Consider the following 15,870-nt stretch of genomic DNA (forward strand, 5'->3'; position numbering starts at 1 on the left):
AGAGAGACAGAGAGAAAGGTCTTCCTTTGCCGTTGGTTCACCCTCCAATGGCCGCCACGGCCAGCACGCTGCAGCTGGTGCATCACACTGATCCGAAGGCAGGACCCAAGTGCTTCTCCTGGTCTCCCATGCGGGTGCAGGGCCCAAGGACTTGGGCCATCCTCCACTGCACTCCCAGGCCATAGCAGAGAGCTGGCCTGGAAGAGGGGCAACCGGGACAGAATCTGGCACCATGACCGGGACTAGAACCCGGTGTGCTGGCACCGCAAGGTGGAGGATTAGCCTACTGAGCCACGGCGCCGGCATAAGTCTTTCATAATGTGCATTTTTCAGAAGACCTCTTGTATAACTAAATTTATTTATTATTATTTTTTTTGACAGGCAGAGTGGACAGTGAGAGAGAGAGACAGAGAAAGGTCTTCCTTTGCTGTTGGTTCACCCTCCAATGGCCGCCGTGGCCGGCGCGCTGCAGCCAGCACATCGCACTGATCCGATGGCAGGAGCCAGGTACTTATCCTGGTCTCCCATGGGGTGCAGGGCCCAAGCACTTGGGCCATCCTCCACTGCACTCCCTGGCCACAGCAGAGAGCTGGCCTGGAAGAGAGGCAACCGGGACAGAATCCAACGCCCCGACCGGGACTAGAACCCGCTGTGCTGGCGCCGCAAGGTGGAGGATTAGCCTAGTGAGCCGCGGCGCCGGCCAACTAAAATTTATTTCTAATCTGAGCAATCTGACTTAAATTGACAAGTTTAATCTATTTATATGTTGAAGTTATTGATATATGTGGACTCAGTTCTATAACTCTCTGGTGTGTTTATTTATAATGCTTTCCCCCCTTTTCTCCTTGCATGATTTTTATTCTTATTGATCTAATTTTATATATTCCTCATTCTTTATTTTTACAGGGTTATTTATAAAGGTTTAGAGTTGCTTTGGTCCAGTGGTGTTCCTCAAAGCTTATGTGTTGGAAATTTAATAGTCCTCAATATGGAGCTGGTGTTGAGGCAAAGTAGAGTGAACCCTGCCTGTGGCACCGGCATCCCATATCAGAGCATGGGTTCAAGTCCTAACTTCTGATTCAGTTCCATGCTAATGTGCTTGGGAAGGCAGCAGAAGATGGCCCAAGTACTTGGGATCCTGCCACTCACATGGGGGACCTAGATGGATTTCCTGGCTCCCAGTTTCAGCTTGGTTTAGTTCCAGTTGTTGTTGTCATTTGGGGAGTGAAGCAGCAGATGGACGATCTCTCCTTCTGTCTGCGTCATTCTGCCTTTAAAATAAAATAAATCTTTTTTAAAAATCCTCAACACATCAGTACTGAAGTGGGGGCTCTGAAGAGGTAATTAGGTTGACAGATTAACCTTGTTGTTGCAGGAGTACATTTATTTTCAGAGTTGTAAGAGTGACTTACATCTTCTCTTGCCTCTCATTTTTGCCTTTTCTTGCCCTTCTGCCTTCTGCCATGCAATGATGCAGCAGGACGCCTTTGCCAAAAGCCAGACTCTTCAGCCCAGACCTCTCAGCCTGAAGAACAATAAGCCAAACATTTCTGTTTGTTGTTACCCAGTCTCAGGTATTCTGTGTCAGCAGCAGAAAATGGACTAAGACAAAAGCATTACTGAGGTATTTATGAAGTGTGGGCCTTTACATTATTTTCTATCCTTTTGGTAATTATCCTCACATTTTCAATGTGTGCATTAAAATCTAAGGTGAACCAATTTATTCTCTTCCTGAATGATCGAAATGCTTAAAAAATGTGATCTCCAGTCCTGTCATTTTGCTCGGGACCCTAACCTAGTGTGGTTTAGTGTTAACATCTTCTCAGTTTAGATGTTAATATCATTATTGCTGCTGTTTACAACTGATATTCATTGAGATGTCTCACGTTTAGCAGTTTTTCTGCTCACCATTACTTCTTCCATTATGTTACTCCCTTGATTAAAATGCTTTTGTAGTTTCATCTTAGAGCAGTCAGGAATGGCTGCTTAGCCCTGCAGTCATGACTCCCATATCTCATTGCTTCTCAGCCTTTTGGCTAAGATCAAGTGTAAGATTCCCATATCCCATGCTGAAGTCTTTGAGTTTGATTTCCATCTTTGACTCTGGACTAAGTATTCCTGTCAATGCAGATCCTGGGTTCCTGCTACCCAGGTGGGAGAACTGAATTGAGTTCCAGGCTCCCATTGCAGACATTTGAGGAGTGAACCAGCAAATGGAATCTCTCTCTCTCTCTCTCTCTCTCTCTCTCTCTCTCTCTCTCTTCCTCCCCCCATCCCTCCTTCTGTCACTTTGCCATTCAAGTAAATAAATGAATATTTTTAAAAAGAAATATTATGGGGGCAGGCGCTGTGGCTCAGTGGGTTAATGCCCTGATTTGAGTCTCAGCTGCTCCACTTCCCATCTAGCTCTCTGATATGGCCTGGGAAAGCAGTAGAAGATGGCCCAAGTCCTGGCCCCTGCACCCACATGGGAGACCTGGAAGAAGCTCCTGGCTCCTGGCTTCAGATGGATCCATGTCCAGCTGTTGTGGCCATTTAGGGAGTGCATCAATGGATGGAAGACCTTTCTCTCTCTCTGCTTCTCCTCTCTCTGTGTAACTCTGACTTTCAAATAAATAAATAAATATTTAAAAAGAAATAAAGAAATATTATGGCTAAAGTAACAAGATATCCATGTGAAAATATTTTATAGACAGTCCATATTATGGTGATGGAACATGGGTTAGAGTCAGGATTGGAAATGTTCTTCTGAGAATAATATATTTCTTTATCCCTTATCAATTTAACTCATTTCTCAATGAATTATTCCAAACCTTTTGCTTTTTCCCATTAACAAATATTATTCCTGATTCTCTACTAAATGCAAGGAGTACAATAGTTAGTACTAAGACAGAGGCAATCCTAGCCCTCATAGAACTTAGAGTATAAAAGGAGAAAAAAGATAGCTAAGGACTGGTGCTGTGGTGTAGTAGATTAAGCCCCCTCCTGCAGTGCCAACATTCCCTATGGGTAGCAGTTCAAGTCCTGGCTCCCTGCTAATGGCCTGGGAAAGCAGTGGAAGATGGCCCAACTCCTTGGGCCCCTGCAACTAGGTGGGTGACCCAGAAGGAGCTCCTGGCTCCTGGCTTCAGATCCACACAGCTCTGGCCATTGCAGCCACCTGGGGACTGAACCAGCAAATGGAAGGCCTCTATCTGTCTGTAACTCTGCCTCTCAAATAAATAAATAAATAAATATTTCTTAAAAAAGAAAAAGGCAGCTAAGTGCACAGTTGCAATATCCCACCCGAGGAAGAATAAATAGCTATGGGAACACATAGTAGGAAAAGTTAACCCAGTCTATTGACTTAGGGAAAGCTTTCTGGGCATAAGTAATGAAACACAAAGAGAAGAGTTATCCAGGAACAAAAGGAGAGGAGACAGACTCCTTAGGTAGAGGGAACATGTATGCAAAAGCTTTAAGCAAGAAAAAAGCATGCATACTCAAGCATCCTGACTTGGGTTCTCTTCTCACAACTACTATGATAATCAAGATGTATATTCATCACCCTAATAGTCCCATTGAGTGCAGACATTTGGCCTGTTAAGATGCTTGTTAGGATACTGTGTCTCCTATCAGAACGCCTGCATTTGATACCTGTCTCTTGCTCTTGATTCCAGCTTCCTGCTAATGCTCAACCTGGCAGGCCAACAGTGATGGCTCAAGTAATTGGGTTTCTGTCACCCATGTGGGAAACCTAGACTGAGTCCCCAGTTGCCAACTTTGGCCTGGCCCAATCCTGGCAGTTTTAGACATTTGTAGAGTGGACCAGAACACTCACTCACTCGCTCTTCCTTCCACTCCCCTCCCCTCAATTTTGTTTTTTCATTTTTGAGGATAGAGGTGAAGTTTTATTTAAGTAAGAAGAGAACTTCCAAACAGTACGATCAGAGGGGCTGGTAGAAAGAGAGACCAAATCCTCAAACCAGTTTTTGGTTTCTTTTTAAACAGCCCCCTACACCTCTCTGTAGTCAGTCTCCCTCACCCCTAGTCCCTGGCTGCTGTTGTATTTCTGTCCCTGTAGGTTTCCCTTCTCCAACATGTCATGGAAATGGAATCATGACATGTAGTGCTTTGGCTTCCTGCTTAGGGCATATGCTTTTGAGAGCCCTTAAAGTCGTTACATGTATCAGCAGCATGTTCCTTCTTTTTGCTAAACAGTATCCCATTGTATAGGTGTGCCACAATTAGTTTCTCCAGCTGGTGAGGACTTGGCATGCTTCCACTTTGAGGGAAATGTGCACAAAGTTGCTACAAATGTTCCACAGAGGTTTTCCCCAGGCTACAAGTTTTCCCTTCTTATGGGTAAATTCTTGGGAGTACAATGTTTGTGTCATAGAGTAAGGGCATGTTTAACTTTATAGAAAACTGCCAAACTCTCCCCCAAAGTGGCTGTACCAATCTTGCATTCCCACAGCCACGTTCTGTCGTTCTGCATCCTCAAAAGCACTTGACAGTTTCCTTTCATTTGAGCCCTCCTAATAGGCTTGTATAGTATCTCATTGTCATTTTAATTTGCATTTTCCTAATGACTAACGATGCTGAGCATCTTTTCATGTACTTATTTGCCATCTGTATATATTTTGTAAAGTGTCTGCTTAAATCTTTTGCCCATTTTTTTTCTTTCCTAGGTTGAGTCTACAGAGTCTAATATATATTCAAGTTACAAGTACTTATCAGATATATGTTTTGCAAATGTTTTTTCCCAGTGTGTGGCCTATCTTCTCACTTTCTTAGAGGAGTGACTTACAGAGAGTGGAATTTTTTTTTAATTGTGTAAAGTTTATTAACTTTTCATTTTCTACCCAGTCTTTTTTTTTGGGGGGGGGGCATACCTACACATACACACACACACACACACACAAAGAGAGAGCTATGGAGAGAGAGCTCCCATCCACTGATTCACTCCCAGATGCCTGCAATAGGAGCTGGGAACTCAGGTCTCCCACATGGGTGGCAGGAGGCCAAATACTTGAGCTACCACTGCTGCCTCCCAGGGCCCTGATTAGCAGGCAGTTGGATTCAGGAGTTGCAGCTGGGTACTGAGTCCAGCTACTCCAACATGAGATGTGGGTGTCATAACTGGCATCTTAACATCTGGGCCAATTATCCACCCTTCTCAGCCTTTTAATCCCTTTCCTTCCCATCCCTTTCTGGCAGAAATCTTCTCTTGCACTTTATTGCCCTTGCTCCATTGTAACTGGATCTTTTATTTATTACTTTTTTTAGATACTTATTTATTTGAAAGACAGAGATAAAGAGAGAGAGAGAGAGAGAGAGAGAGAGAGAGAGATCTTCCTATCTTCCTTCTGCTGGTTCAGTCCCCAAATGACTGCAATGGCCAGAGCTGGGCCAGACCAAAGCCAGGAGCCAATAGCTTATTGGTTGTCTCCCATATGGGTGCAGGGGCCCAAGCACTTAGGCCATCCTCTGCTGCTTTCCCAGTCATATTACCTGGGAGCTGGACCAGAAATGAAGCAGCTGAGATGCGAACCAGTGTCCAGATGGGATGCCAGTGTTGCAGGCTATGTATGCCACAATGCTGGCCCCCAACTGGCCTTTTTCTGCTTCATTTCCCTGCCCAGAATTTGGAATGGTCTCTAGAAGCTTTCATTTCCTTAGCACTTAGTCATTTTTTAAATACCTGAAATTTTGCTTCCATTCCTGCCACACTACCAGAACCAGCCTCTTGATGTCACCAAAAAACCTCTTACATGTCAATTCCAATAATTTCTAGATCCTAAATCTCCTCCACTTCCTGTTGGTGTTTGCAGTCACTGATGAAGCCCTCCTACCAAAACATCTTTTTTAACCCCTCACTTTCAACATTCTATAAAATCTTATCTTACACTGTATATTATCCTCTTAAGAATTAACTCAATTATTATTTAATGTAGTGTACACAAGGGGTTCTTTCCTGAATACAGTCAGCATTTCCTGTTTTCTGAATTCAGACTGAAGCAGTAAGTAGAAAACAGATGATAAATTGCTCACAGATACCTAATTCCCTTAGAAGAGTTGAATGCCACCATTTATTTTTTTCAATGACATCATTGTTTTTTAAAAATCTGCATTCTCCATGACAGAAATTTCAGCACAACCTGTGACTAATTTTGTAAATCCTGATTTGCTAGAGTACAAATGAATGGAGTTTTGCTCTAATTTTTTTCATTATATTATACCTTAGGAAGAAACACAATCCAGGAACAATCTTCTAGGATGGGAGAAAAGTACTTATCAGAATCACAAAGTTTGTCTCTAATATTTATTAGGTAGAGAAATTGAAATGCACCAAAATAAAAGATTCCCGTAAGTGAAGTTGCACAGTGGAAGTCAGGGGAGATTTGGCTTTGATTTCGCCTTGTTGGAACCATGATTAGCAAATGGTTTCACACTCCTCAGGTATTCCCCCAGCCACTATCCTTTTCCTTTGCATTTCTCTCCTCATTCCTTCCCCCCTCTTTGTTGCCTCCAACTGGCATGGTGACCAGAAAATATGACAAAATTAAATCACTACATTTCTCTCAACTCCCAGTCGAGGTAACTGCTTCTTGTTATCCCATCCATCTCTTTTGCTGCCTTCCCACCACCTTTCAGATGAGTAGCTCCTGCCTCTTTCTTCCTGGACAGGGCAAAACAGAACAATGGCTGAAACCTTCCTGACTCGATAGTGTTGAAAGGCCAGGTTGGGAAGGTCGGTACCCTGGAGTCCTCTCTGCCTCCATCCTAGGGATATCTATACGTTCTGAGCACGTTGGGAGGCAGCATAATATAGAAAGAGCTTTGGCATTCGGAGGATGTGAGTTCAAGTCAATCTTGACCACCACTTAACAGCTATATGTCCAGAAAGCTAATACATTGTCCCAGCATGTTTCCTACCTGTAGAAGAGAGAGAATAATGCCTACTTGAAGAAGAAATGTGAGAATCTGATCCATAGGAAGCACTTAACATATTTTAGTACCTCCTCCTCTCCCCTAGGACAACTCTCTTGCTGCACTAATTCAAAACCAATCCCCTGGCACTTTCCACAGGATACATTCACATGATAGTGAAATAAGGTGCTAGGTTGCCTAGTGAATAAATGTGTGCTAGTTAGTTGAGAGACAGAAAGGCAAAAAAACAGAGTAACTCCTATTTGCTGGCTCACTTCCCAACTGTCTGCAAGAGCCAGCACTGAATGAGGCCAAAGCTGGGGATCAGGAACTCAACTCAGGTCTCCTATGTGGGCAGCAGGAACCAACTACTTGAGCCATCACTGCCGCTTTCCAGAGTCTGCATCAGCAGGAAGCTGAGTCAGGAGCCAGAAATGGGTGCTAAACCTAGGCACTCAGATACGGGTGTGGGCATCTAACTGATCTCTCAACCACTGGATTAAATACCTCCCCAAGGAGAAGAATTTTTAATGGGGCATGAACAGTGCTACTGGTAGTTTCCGTATTGTGCTCTTGAAAAATCTATCGTTCTACAAGCATCTCTAAAGTTTCTGAGGGGCCAATATTGTGGTGTAGCAGGTAAAGCTGCAGCCTGTAACTCTGACATCCCATAGGGACCAGTTTGTGTCCCAGCTGCTCCACTTCTGATTCAGCTCCCTGCTAATGTGCCTGGGAAAAGCAGCGGAAGACAGCCCAAGTGCTTGGGCCCTGCCACCTATGTGAGATACTTGTAAGAAGTTCCTGGCTCCTGGTTTGGGCCCGGCTCAGTCCTGGCTGGTGCAACCATTTGACAAGAGAACCAGCAAATGAAAGACTTCTCTGTTTCTCCCTCTCTTTCTGTAACTCTGATTTTCAAATAAATAAACAAACCTTTAATAAATAAATATTTTTTAAAAAAATAAAAATTTTTGAATGCCTGGCAGAAAGATTTCATTTGAACCTACTCTGCAAACCTTACCTTTTAAAAATATTTATTTATTTGAAAGTCAGAGTTACACAGTGAGAGGAGTGGCAGAGAGAGAGAGAGAGAGAGAGAGAGAGAGAGGTCTTCCATCCGCTAGTTCACTCCCTAATTGGCCACAATGTCTTGAGCTGTGCTGATCCAAAGCCAGGAACCAGGAGCTTCTTCCAGGTCTCCCACATGGGTGCAGGGGTCCAAGGACTTGGGCCATCTTCTACTGCTTTCCCAGGCCATAGCAGAGCTGGATTAGAAGTGGAGTAGCGGGCCGGCGCCGCGGCTCACTAGGCTAATCCTCCGCCTTGCAGCGCCGGCACACCGGGTTCTAGTCCCGGTCTAGGCGCCGGATTCTGTCCTGGTTGCCCCTCTTCCAGGCCAGCTCTCTGCTGTGGCCAGGGAGTGCAGTGGAGGATGGCCCAGGTGCTTAGGCCCTGCACCCCATGGGAGACCAGGAGAAGTACCTGGCTCCTGCCATCGGATCAGCGCGGTGTGCCGGCCGCAGCGGCCATTGGAGGGTGATCCAACGGCAAAAGGAAGACCTTTCTCTCTGTCTCTCTCTGTCTCTCTCTCTCACTGTCCACTCTGCCTGTCAAAAAAAAAAAAAAAAAAAAAAGTAGAGTAGCCAGGACTAGAACTGGTACCCATATGGGATGCCAGCGCTTCAAGCCAGGGCATTAACCTGCTGCACCGCAGCGCCAGCCCCTGCAACCTCACCTTGACAACAGGTATATTGGTCACCAGTACTCAGTTGTTCTACTTTTTGTAGAAAGAGCACACTGGATTCTATGAATATCGCCTGTCGCTCCCCCTCTTTGCGGAGGAACGACACAGGACCCTGCGCTGTTCTTTTGTCTGCTCGGCCCTTCCCGGGTTTGCTGCTGGTTCTTCCCGGGTTGGCTACCGACCCTTCCACCTCGGTGGAAGGGCGGTTCCCCCTAGCCACTTTCCCCACTTCCGCGGGGGAGTGGCACACCGCCGGCCGGCTCTCTCGGGGGCTGCACAGGTGTTCCTTCAGATAGATGTTCCCTGAGATGTTCCTCAGGTGTTCCCGGTGCATGTTGTCTCTCTCCTCCTTTATAGTCCTCTTCCACCAATCCGTGCTCTGCTACCCACACGCCGAGTACGCTGCTCTCCTGCAATCAGGAGCAGGATCAGCTCCTGCAGGTCATCACCCAAGCTGGCAAGAGGCAGCTGCGCAGAAGTTGCTACTCCCTTCTCAGCGCCATATTGTGGGAAAGCAGATGCATAGAATAAGTCTTAATTCCAGTAACAGTCTAGTCCGAGTTGCTCCCAGTTGCTCCCCACAATCGCCCAGGAAGTAAAATTTACAAACAAAAAAAAATTCAAGACAAGTTGGTTGTTTAAGATTTATTTATTTGAAAGGCAGAGTGATGGGGCAGGAAGGGGAAAAAAGAGAGAGAAGGAGAAACCCAGACACAAAGATCTTCCATCTGCTGGTTCACTCTCCAATGCCTGAAATAGCCAGGCCTGGCTAGGTTGAACCAGGAGCCAGGAACTCCATCTAGGTGCTAAACCACATGGCTGCAGGGGCCCAGGCAATTGGATCATCTTCTGCTGCCTCCCCAGGCATGTCAGCAGGGAGCTGGATGGGAAGCCATTCCAGGACTGGAACCAGCACTCCAGTATGGGATTTGGGTACTTCAAGTAGCTGCGAACCCACTGTGTCCCAACACTGGCCTATCAAGGCAACTTGTAACTCTTTTCTTTTTTGCTGAAATATTTTATATATTTATAATATTATTATATAATAATATATAATACATATTTATAATATTATATAATATGAAATAAACGTAACATTAATTTTAATTTGAAAATTTTTAATCAAAGTTAAGAATATGTACAATCTTGATCTAGCAATTATATTTCCAGTAGTCTCTCCTAGAATATACTCAAGTGTGTACACACACACACACACACACACACGGAGGGGCCAGTATTGTTCCATAGTGGGTTAAGCCTTTGTCTTCAATGCTGGCAACCCACATGGCAGCTAGTTTGAGCCCCAGTTGCTCAACTTCCAGTCCAGCACCCTGCTAATGTGCCTGGGAAAAGCAGAGGAAGACGACTCAAGTGCTTAGGCCCTTGCCACTGATGTGAGAGACCTGGTGGAAGTTTCTGGTTCCTGGCTTCAGACCAGCCCAGATGAAGCTGTTGGAGCCATTTGGGGAGTGAACCAGTGGATGGAAGAGCGCTCTCTCTCTCTCTCTCTCTCTCTCTTCATCTCTCCCTCTCTCTCTCTGTAACTCGCCCTTTCAAGTAAATAACTCAATCCTTTAACAATGCTAAAAATAAAACAAACCAAAAGACCCTTTTAAAAAAAGTTCATGGAAATACACTGCTATGAAAAAAACAGGCAGGGATTTTTTTTAAAAATTGGAATAAAATAAACTTATGTTTTAATTCTATGTTCTGTGAGCTTTTTGAAGTACCCTCTCTATTATATGAACATTTTTGTAAGCACATTTACTGTGGTCTATTTGTGTTAACCATAGGCCGGGGGGAAAAGGTTAGATATTATAGAATAGTCAAATAATAGAAAATTGAACCTATTAAATGAGAAACAAATGTTAAATAAGTAGCAACTACATACTCAGAACCTTATTAAGTACCAAAGGAGATTAAAAATAAGTTTAAGCCATGGCTCATGTCCATAAGCTTACATCATTGTTGGGTAGGATCAAAGATGCACAGTATCTCTGAATTTGAATTCTTTGCCTTTTATGTAAGTATTGAGATTCATGTATTTGGGGTTGGCACTATGGCACAGTGGATTAAGCCACCACCTGTGATGCCGGTATCCCATATGCACACCAATTCAAGTACTGGCTGCTCCATTGCTGGTTCAACTCCCTGCTAATGCACTTGGGAAAGTAGTGGCAGATGGACCAAGTCCAGGAAGAAGTTCCTGCCTCCTGGCTTTGGCCTGGCCAACCCTGGCTGTTGTGGCCATTTGGAGAGTGAACCAGCAGATGGAAGATCTCACTCTCTCACTCTCTCTCTTCCTGTCTCCCTCTGTATCTGTAATTCTGCCTTTCAAATACATAAATATTTTTTAAAAAAGAAAAGTTTATGTATTTGAAAGGCAGGATGACAGAGAGAGAGAGACAGACACATACACATTCACAGAAAGAAAGAGATTTTCTATCCCCGGGTTAACTTCCCAAATGCCTACAACAGCCAGTTCCAGGTCAGGCTGGAGCCAAGAGCCAGGAGCCAGGGACTCTACCTCGGTCTCCCATGTGGGTGGCAGGAACCCAAGAATGTGGATCATCATTTTCTGCCTCCTAGGCACATTAGCAGAAAGCTGGATCAGAACCATGGAGTACCCAGGACTTGACAAGCCTCTCCCTCATGTGATACGGGTATCTCAAGTGGTGACTCAACTCATGCCACAATGCCTTCCCCTACTTATCCTTTTTCACCTGTTTTTCACCTGTTTCTCCAGTATGTGGTATAGTGATGTCTAATATGTAGGTTCTGATTCCCCTTTGTTAAAAGAGCAATTATAGTGTCTCTGGAAATTAACTACACTTCAAATTCAACTTACATGGAAACTCAAACTGTTAGCTTCCCCAAAGCCTGTGAAGTGCCTAGAACAGCGCCTGACAGCAACAGTTTCCAAATAACGTTAATAGGGACATATTTTAAAACACTGTGCTTAATTCCAAACTCATGAGGTCCATAAATGCTATTAACCCTATAAAGTACACTTTCAGACCTTTAATTTACAGACTGAGTCTTAGGTGAGATAACTTGATAAAATTCACAATCAGAATAATAGTAATAAAAAGTCTAGAAATTCTTTAATCCTTCTTCCTTTAAAAGATGAAGCTTAATCCTCCTTTCCTCTGGCTGTGTGCTTGACTTAGCAACTTCCTCCTAACAGAGTCTGACATAAATGAGGGTATGTGGCACCATGGCACAGATTAAGCTGCCACCTGCAGCACCAGCATTCCATATGGGTCCCTGGTCCCAGCTGCTCCACTTCCAATCCAGCTCCCCACTAATGCACCTGGGAGAGCAGTGAAAGATGGCCCAAGTGCTTGGAACCCTGCACCTATATAGGAGACCTTCAAGAAGCTTCTGGCTCCTGGCTTTGGCCTAGCCCAGCCCTGGCCATCATAGCCCTTTGGGAAGTGAAGCAGCAGATAGAAGATTCTCTCTCTCTCTCTCTCTCTTTCTCTCTTACTCTGCCTCTCCTTCTTTCTTGCCTTTCAAGTAAATAAGTAAATCTTTAAAAAATAAAAATAAAAACCACGAGGTACCACAGCCTTCTTGCTCTCAGCAGCTATGTGGTAAGGACACTCAAGCAGCCCCATGGAAATCTCCCTGTGGCCAAGAACTGCTGCCAGGCCACTTAGGAGCACCTTCAGCTCCTGCACACCCTCCACAGATAACTGGAGTCCTGGCCCCCAGGGAGACTGCAACTTCCTGAGAGACCCTGAGCAGACCACACAGCTAAACCACCTCTGAATCCTTGACCCATAGACACTGTGAAACACTAAACAGCTGTCATTTTTAAGCTGCTGTTTTGTTGCTCAGCAGTAGAGCAGTGGGCCCACAGACACTTTCTCGAAGACCAAGAGGGTAAACGTTTTAGGTCTGTGGGCCATGTGGTCTCCACTGCAATGACTCAGCTGCGCTTGGAGCAGGGAAGCAGCCACAGGCAAGAGGCGAACACATGGGCATGGCTGTGCGCCAATAAAACTTTATTTACAAAAACAGGCGGTAGGCCTGTGCATTGTAGTTTAGCCAATCCCTGCTATAGCAAAACCAATTATAATGATATTAAGCAATGATTAGAAAAGAAGAATAGAAGCTAGGGGATTTCTCAGCTTAAGACAGCAGCTTAAGGAAACCCCTGATGAGAAAAGGGTATGTGCACAGATAGCCATAGTTCTCTTTTTATCTTTCCCTGTAAGTTTATGCCAAGACGAAAAAAAGAAATAAAATAGCGAGGAGGGTAGTGGGACTTTTCCACCTAAGAAATCTGATGGAATGAGGCCTGACCATAGACCAGATAAAAGAAGGTAAATCAGGAGAAAACTGCTTGTATGGTCTTATTTTTGCCAAAACCTTTGAGCACTGGCACCAAAGCTGTGGTTTTAAACAAGCAAAGCAAGCTTGTTAAGGGTGGGAGGAAAATTGTTTCCTATTAACACCTGGCAATAGAATCAGGCACAAGAAGCATTTGTTAACTGTTAGTGGAAAATAAAGGAGACCCGGATTTTACAGAAGTTGATTTCTTTATACTCTGTGTCACTTCTTCTTTGTGGTCTTTAAAAGTAATTGTTCAGGTCTGTGAATTTATGAACATGATTATAAAAAAAATCCATAACTGCCTTGGATCCCCTGCTCACTGGGCATGTTAGAGGGAAGCCTGACTGTTTGACCTTACCATTGAAGTCCAAGGTCACTATTTTTAGTGGCAACTCCTTCAACTGCAGACCTACCACGCAGCACACTACCTTGGCAATTAAATGCATGATTTCACTCAATGTTCCCAATGAAGATCCAGCCCTGCGAGGTATTATCCCAATTTTACAGATGAGAAAACTGAGGCTCAGTAGTTTGTTAACGGTCACTAAGCTCACAAGTGGCAGAGCTAGAATTCGAACTCAAGTGATCTATCTCTGGAGCTCATGATCTTAACTGATGCCCTGTGCAAGTCCTGAACTGGTTCCAGAGGAATAAGGTAAAGGAAGAAACAAGAATGAGGAACACTCCCAGCAAATCCAGTGCACCCTGCTTTAGCCTTCCTCATGAGAAGCCAAGTCCTAGGGCTCGTTCATACACAGAATCGTCATAAGTCTAATAAGAACGGTGAAAAAGAAAAGTTGGAATGGAGCTAGGGCTATAATGAAGTGAGTGAGGTACTCTCTTTGGGCATCAAATTGAAGGGAGCACCAAAAAAACCTCAGTCATGGCACCTCCACAAAGTTCATTCTCCTACACTAGCTACCTAAGCATTCCCTGGGTGTGGACACTACTCAGCCATAAGGGCATCTGTCACAAACACAGCAAATTTCTCTCAGATATGTAATATTTTAATGCAACAGCTTAAGGTATGAAATTGCCTGATCTGATCAGTTTATATGGTATACATCTCTTCAAATATTGTACTATGCCCCATAAAGGTGTTGGAAAAGTATTACATGTCAATCAAAGAATATTTTTCAGTAAAATAAAGGCAAAAATATGAAACTGGCAAACTCTAGATAGACATCTGCTTTACAAATAAAGTTTTGTTGGAACCAGGGTCAGGTTTGGGAAAAGGCAGGCTCTTACAAGTACAGGAGAGAATTGTATCTCTATTTAAAATGTTGATGTTGGGGCCAGTGCTGTGGTGCAGTGGGTTACCACCCTGGCCTGAAGCACCAGCATTCCATACGGGCGCTGGTTCAAGACCTGGCTGTTCCTCTTCTGATCCAACTCTCTGCTATGGCCTGGGAAAGCAGTAGAAGATGGCCCAAGTTCTTGGGCCCCTGCACCTGCAGGGGAGACCAGGAAGAGGCACCTGTCTCCTGGCTTCGGATCGGCTCAGCTCAGCTCCGGTTGTTTGGGGAGTCAATCAGTGGAAGGAAGACTTTTCTCTCTGTCTCTCCCTCTCACTGTCTATAACTCTACCTCTCAAATAAATACATAAAATCTTTTAAAAAAAGCCTTTGGCATTAATATATTGTTTCTCACCATTACTGAGTTTGGCTCCCTTTAAACCTTATCCCTAACTCACTTCACTCTAGTCCTGCTCTGGACTGTGAAAGACAGGAGCAGGCAGGAAGGTATCATCAGTGGCTTAGAGAGCACTGCTAGGACTGCCGGTCAAGACCTAGACAGGAAAGTTGGAGAGTCCACTTTATCCCGCTGCGTGCGTCCTGTGCCCCGGCGCCTTCGTGCCAATGAAGGCCGTTCTTTCATTGAGCTCCTTCGCCTCCGCGGCAGCTGCGCTCACTTTTATATGCAGGTTCTGGAATGCTGGGAGCTGTATGGCAGCCAACATCTCTCCTCTCCCTTCTCAAACATGACGTTCTCTGTAATTCAGTTACAGACACCTCCTTCCTTAGCCTTCTTACCCAGAGAGCTGATCAAGGAATCTAAGAACTGAGCCTCATTTGCCTTCTCTGGGTATGCAAGTGAATTTGCATATATCTTGTGTCCATTTGCATTCCCCTCACATGGGGCATTTAGAATAAAACAACATTCATGAATCAAAATGAAACTTGTTTCATTCTTCCTCTGTCAGAGTATAAAGTAAAAGGATACTGCAATGTAAGAAAAGAGCTGAAATTATTTTTGCCAGGGGTTTATGTAGTTTTAAAAGCTATCCAAGTTGCTGGCATTTTCCACCATGAAATTGGCGTTTAATATTTATAGGTTTAGCCTTGGAGAACTCAAGCACTCATGACTGAAATAGCCTCCTTCTTCCTCTACCAGTCTGTAGAAATTTGAGCCGAGAGCCTCTAAAAGCTGACACTGGCCCTCTTTCCCTCCTCCAGGTCACCACTTAAAGCTTAGAAAGCCCCATGGTTCCAGATGACTGATTTCCTCCATTTGAGACCAAGAGGCTGAAGAACCAATTAAAAAGGAGGAAAGGCAGAAGGAGCATTGCTCGTTCCCCCTCGGGTCCTTTGCAAGCTGAAAGAACTAAGAACAGGAAAACAGTGGCCTGGTATCAACACTGCACAGAATTCCAGGCAGAGAAAACGAGTGGACAGTGGACTACCAGTCCCAAAATGAGATGAAGCCCAAAATGATGAAAACTGAGATCATCAATAACAAGGGCAAGTTCATCAAAGAGCTGATTTTAAAAATAGAACTGATAAGTAAGAAGACAAGTCATCATACCTCCAGCACCGCCCAAGAGAAAAGGTACTGCACCTTACAGTGTGAGCCTTGCCACATGTGTGCCGGGCACA

The 15,870-nt window shown here is 44.5% G+C and overlaps 1 long non-coding RNA gene across 3 annotated transcripts in view; it reads right to left on the bottom strand.

Moving 5' to 3' along the window:
* The window catches only part of LOC127490514 (uncharacterized), a 78,339-nt gene that overhangs the window by 31,610 nt on the left and 30,859 nt on the right, over positions 1-15,870 (bottom strand). Inside the window, exons 3-4 of one of the 3 annotated variants that reach the window (XR_007918490.2) lie at positions 1,413-1,525; positions 1,150-1,271 (exon numbers count right to left, since the gene is read on the bottom strand). The exons of 1 other annotated variant lie outside the window; for it this stretch is intronic. This is a non-coding gene — a long non-coding RNA (uncharacterized lncRNA). The remainder of the gene's footprint in view (positions 1-1,149; positions 1,272-1,412; positions 1,526-15,870) is intronic. One more of the 3 variants, XR_007918493.2, reaches the window with a different exon arrangement.

This window comes from Oryctolagus cuniculus, chromosome 6, assembly GCF_964237555.1.
Source record: "Oryctolagus cuniculus chromosome 6, mOryCun1.1, whole genome shotgun sequence".
NCBI lineage: Eukaryota > Metazoa > Chordata > Mammalia > Lagomorpha > Leporidae > Oryctolagus > Oryctolagus cuniculus.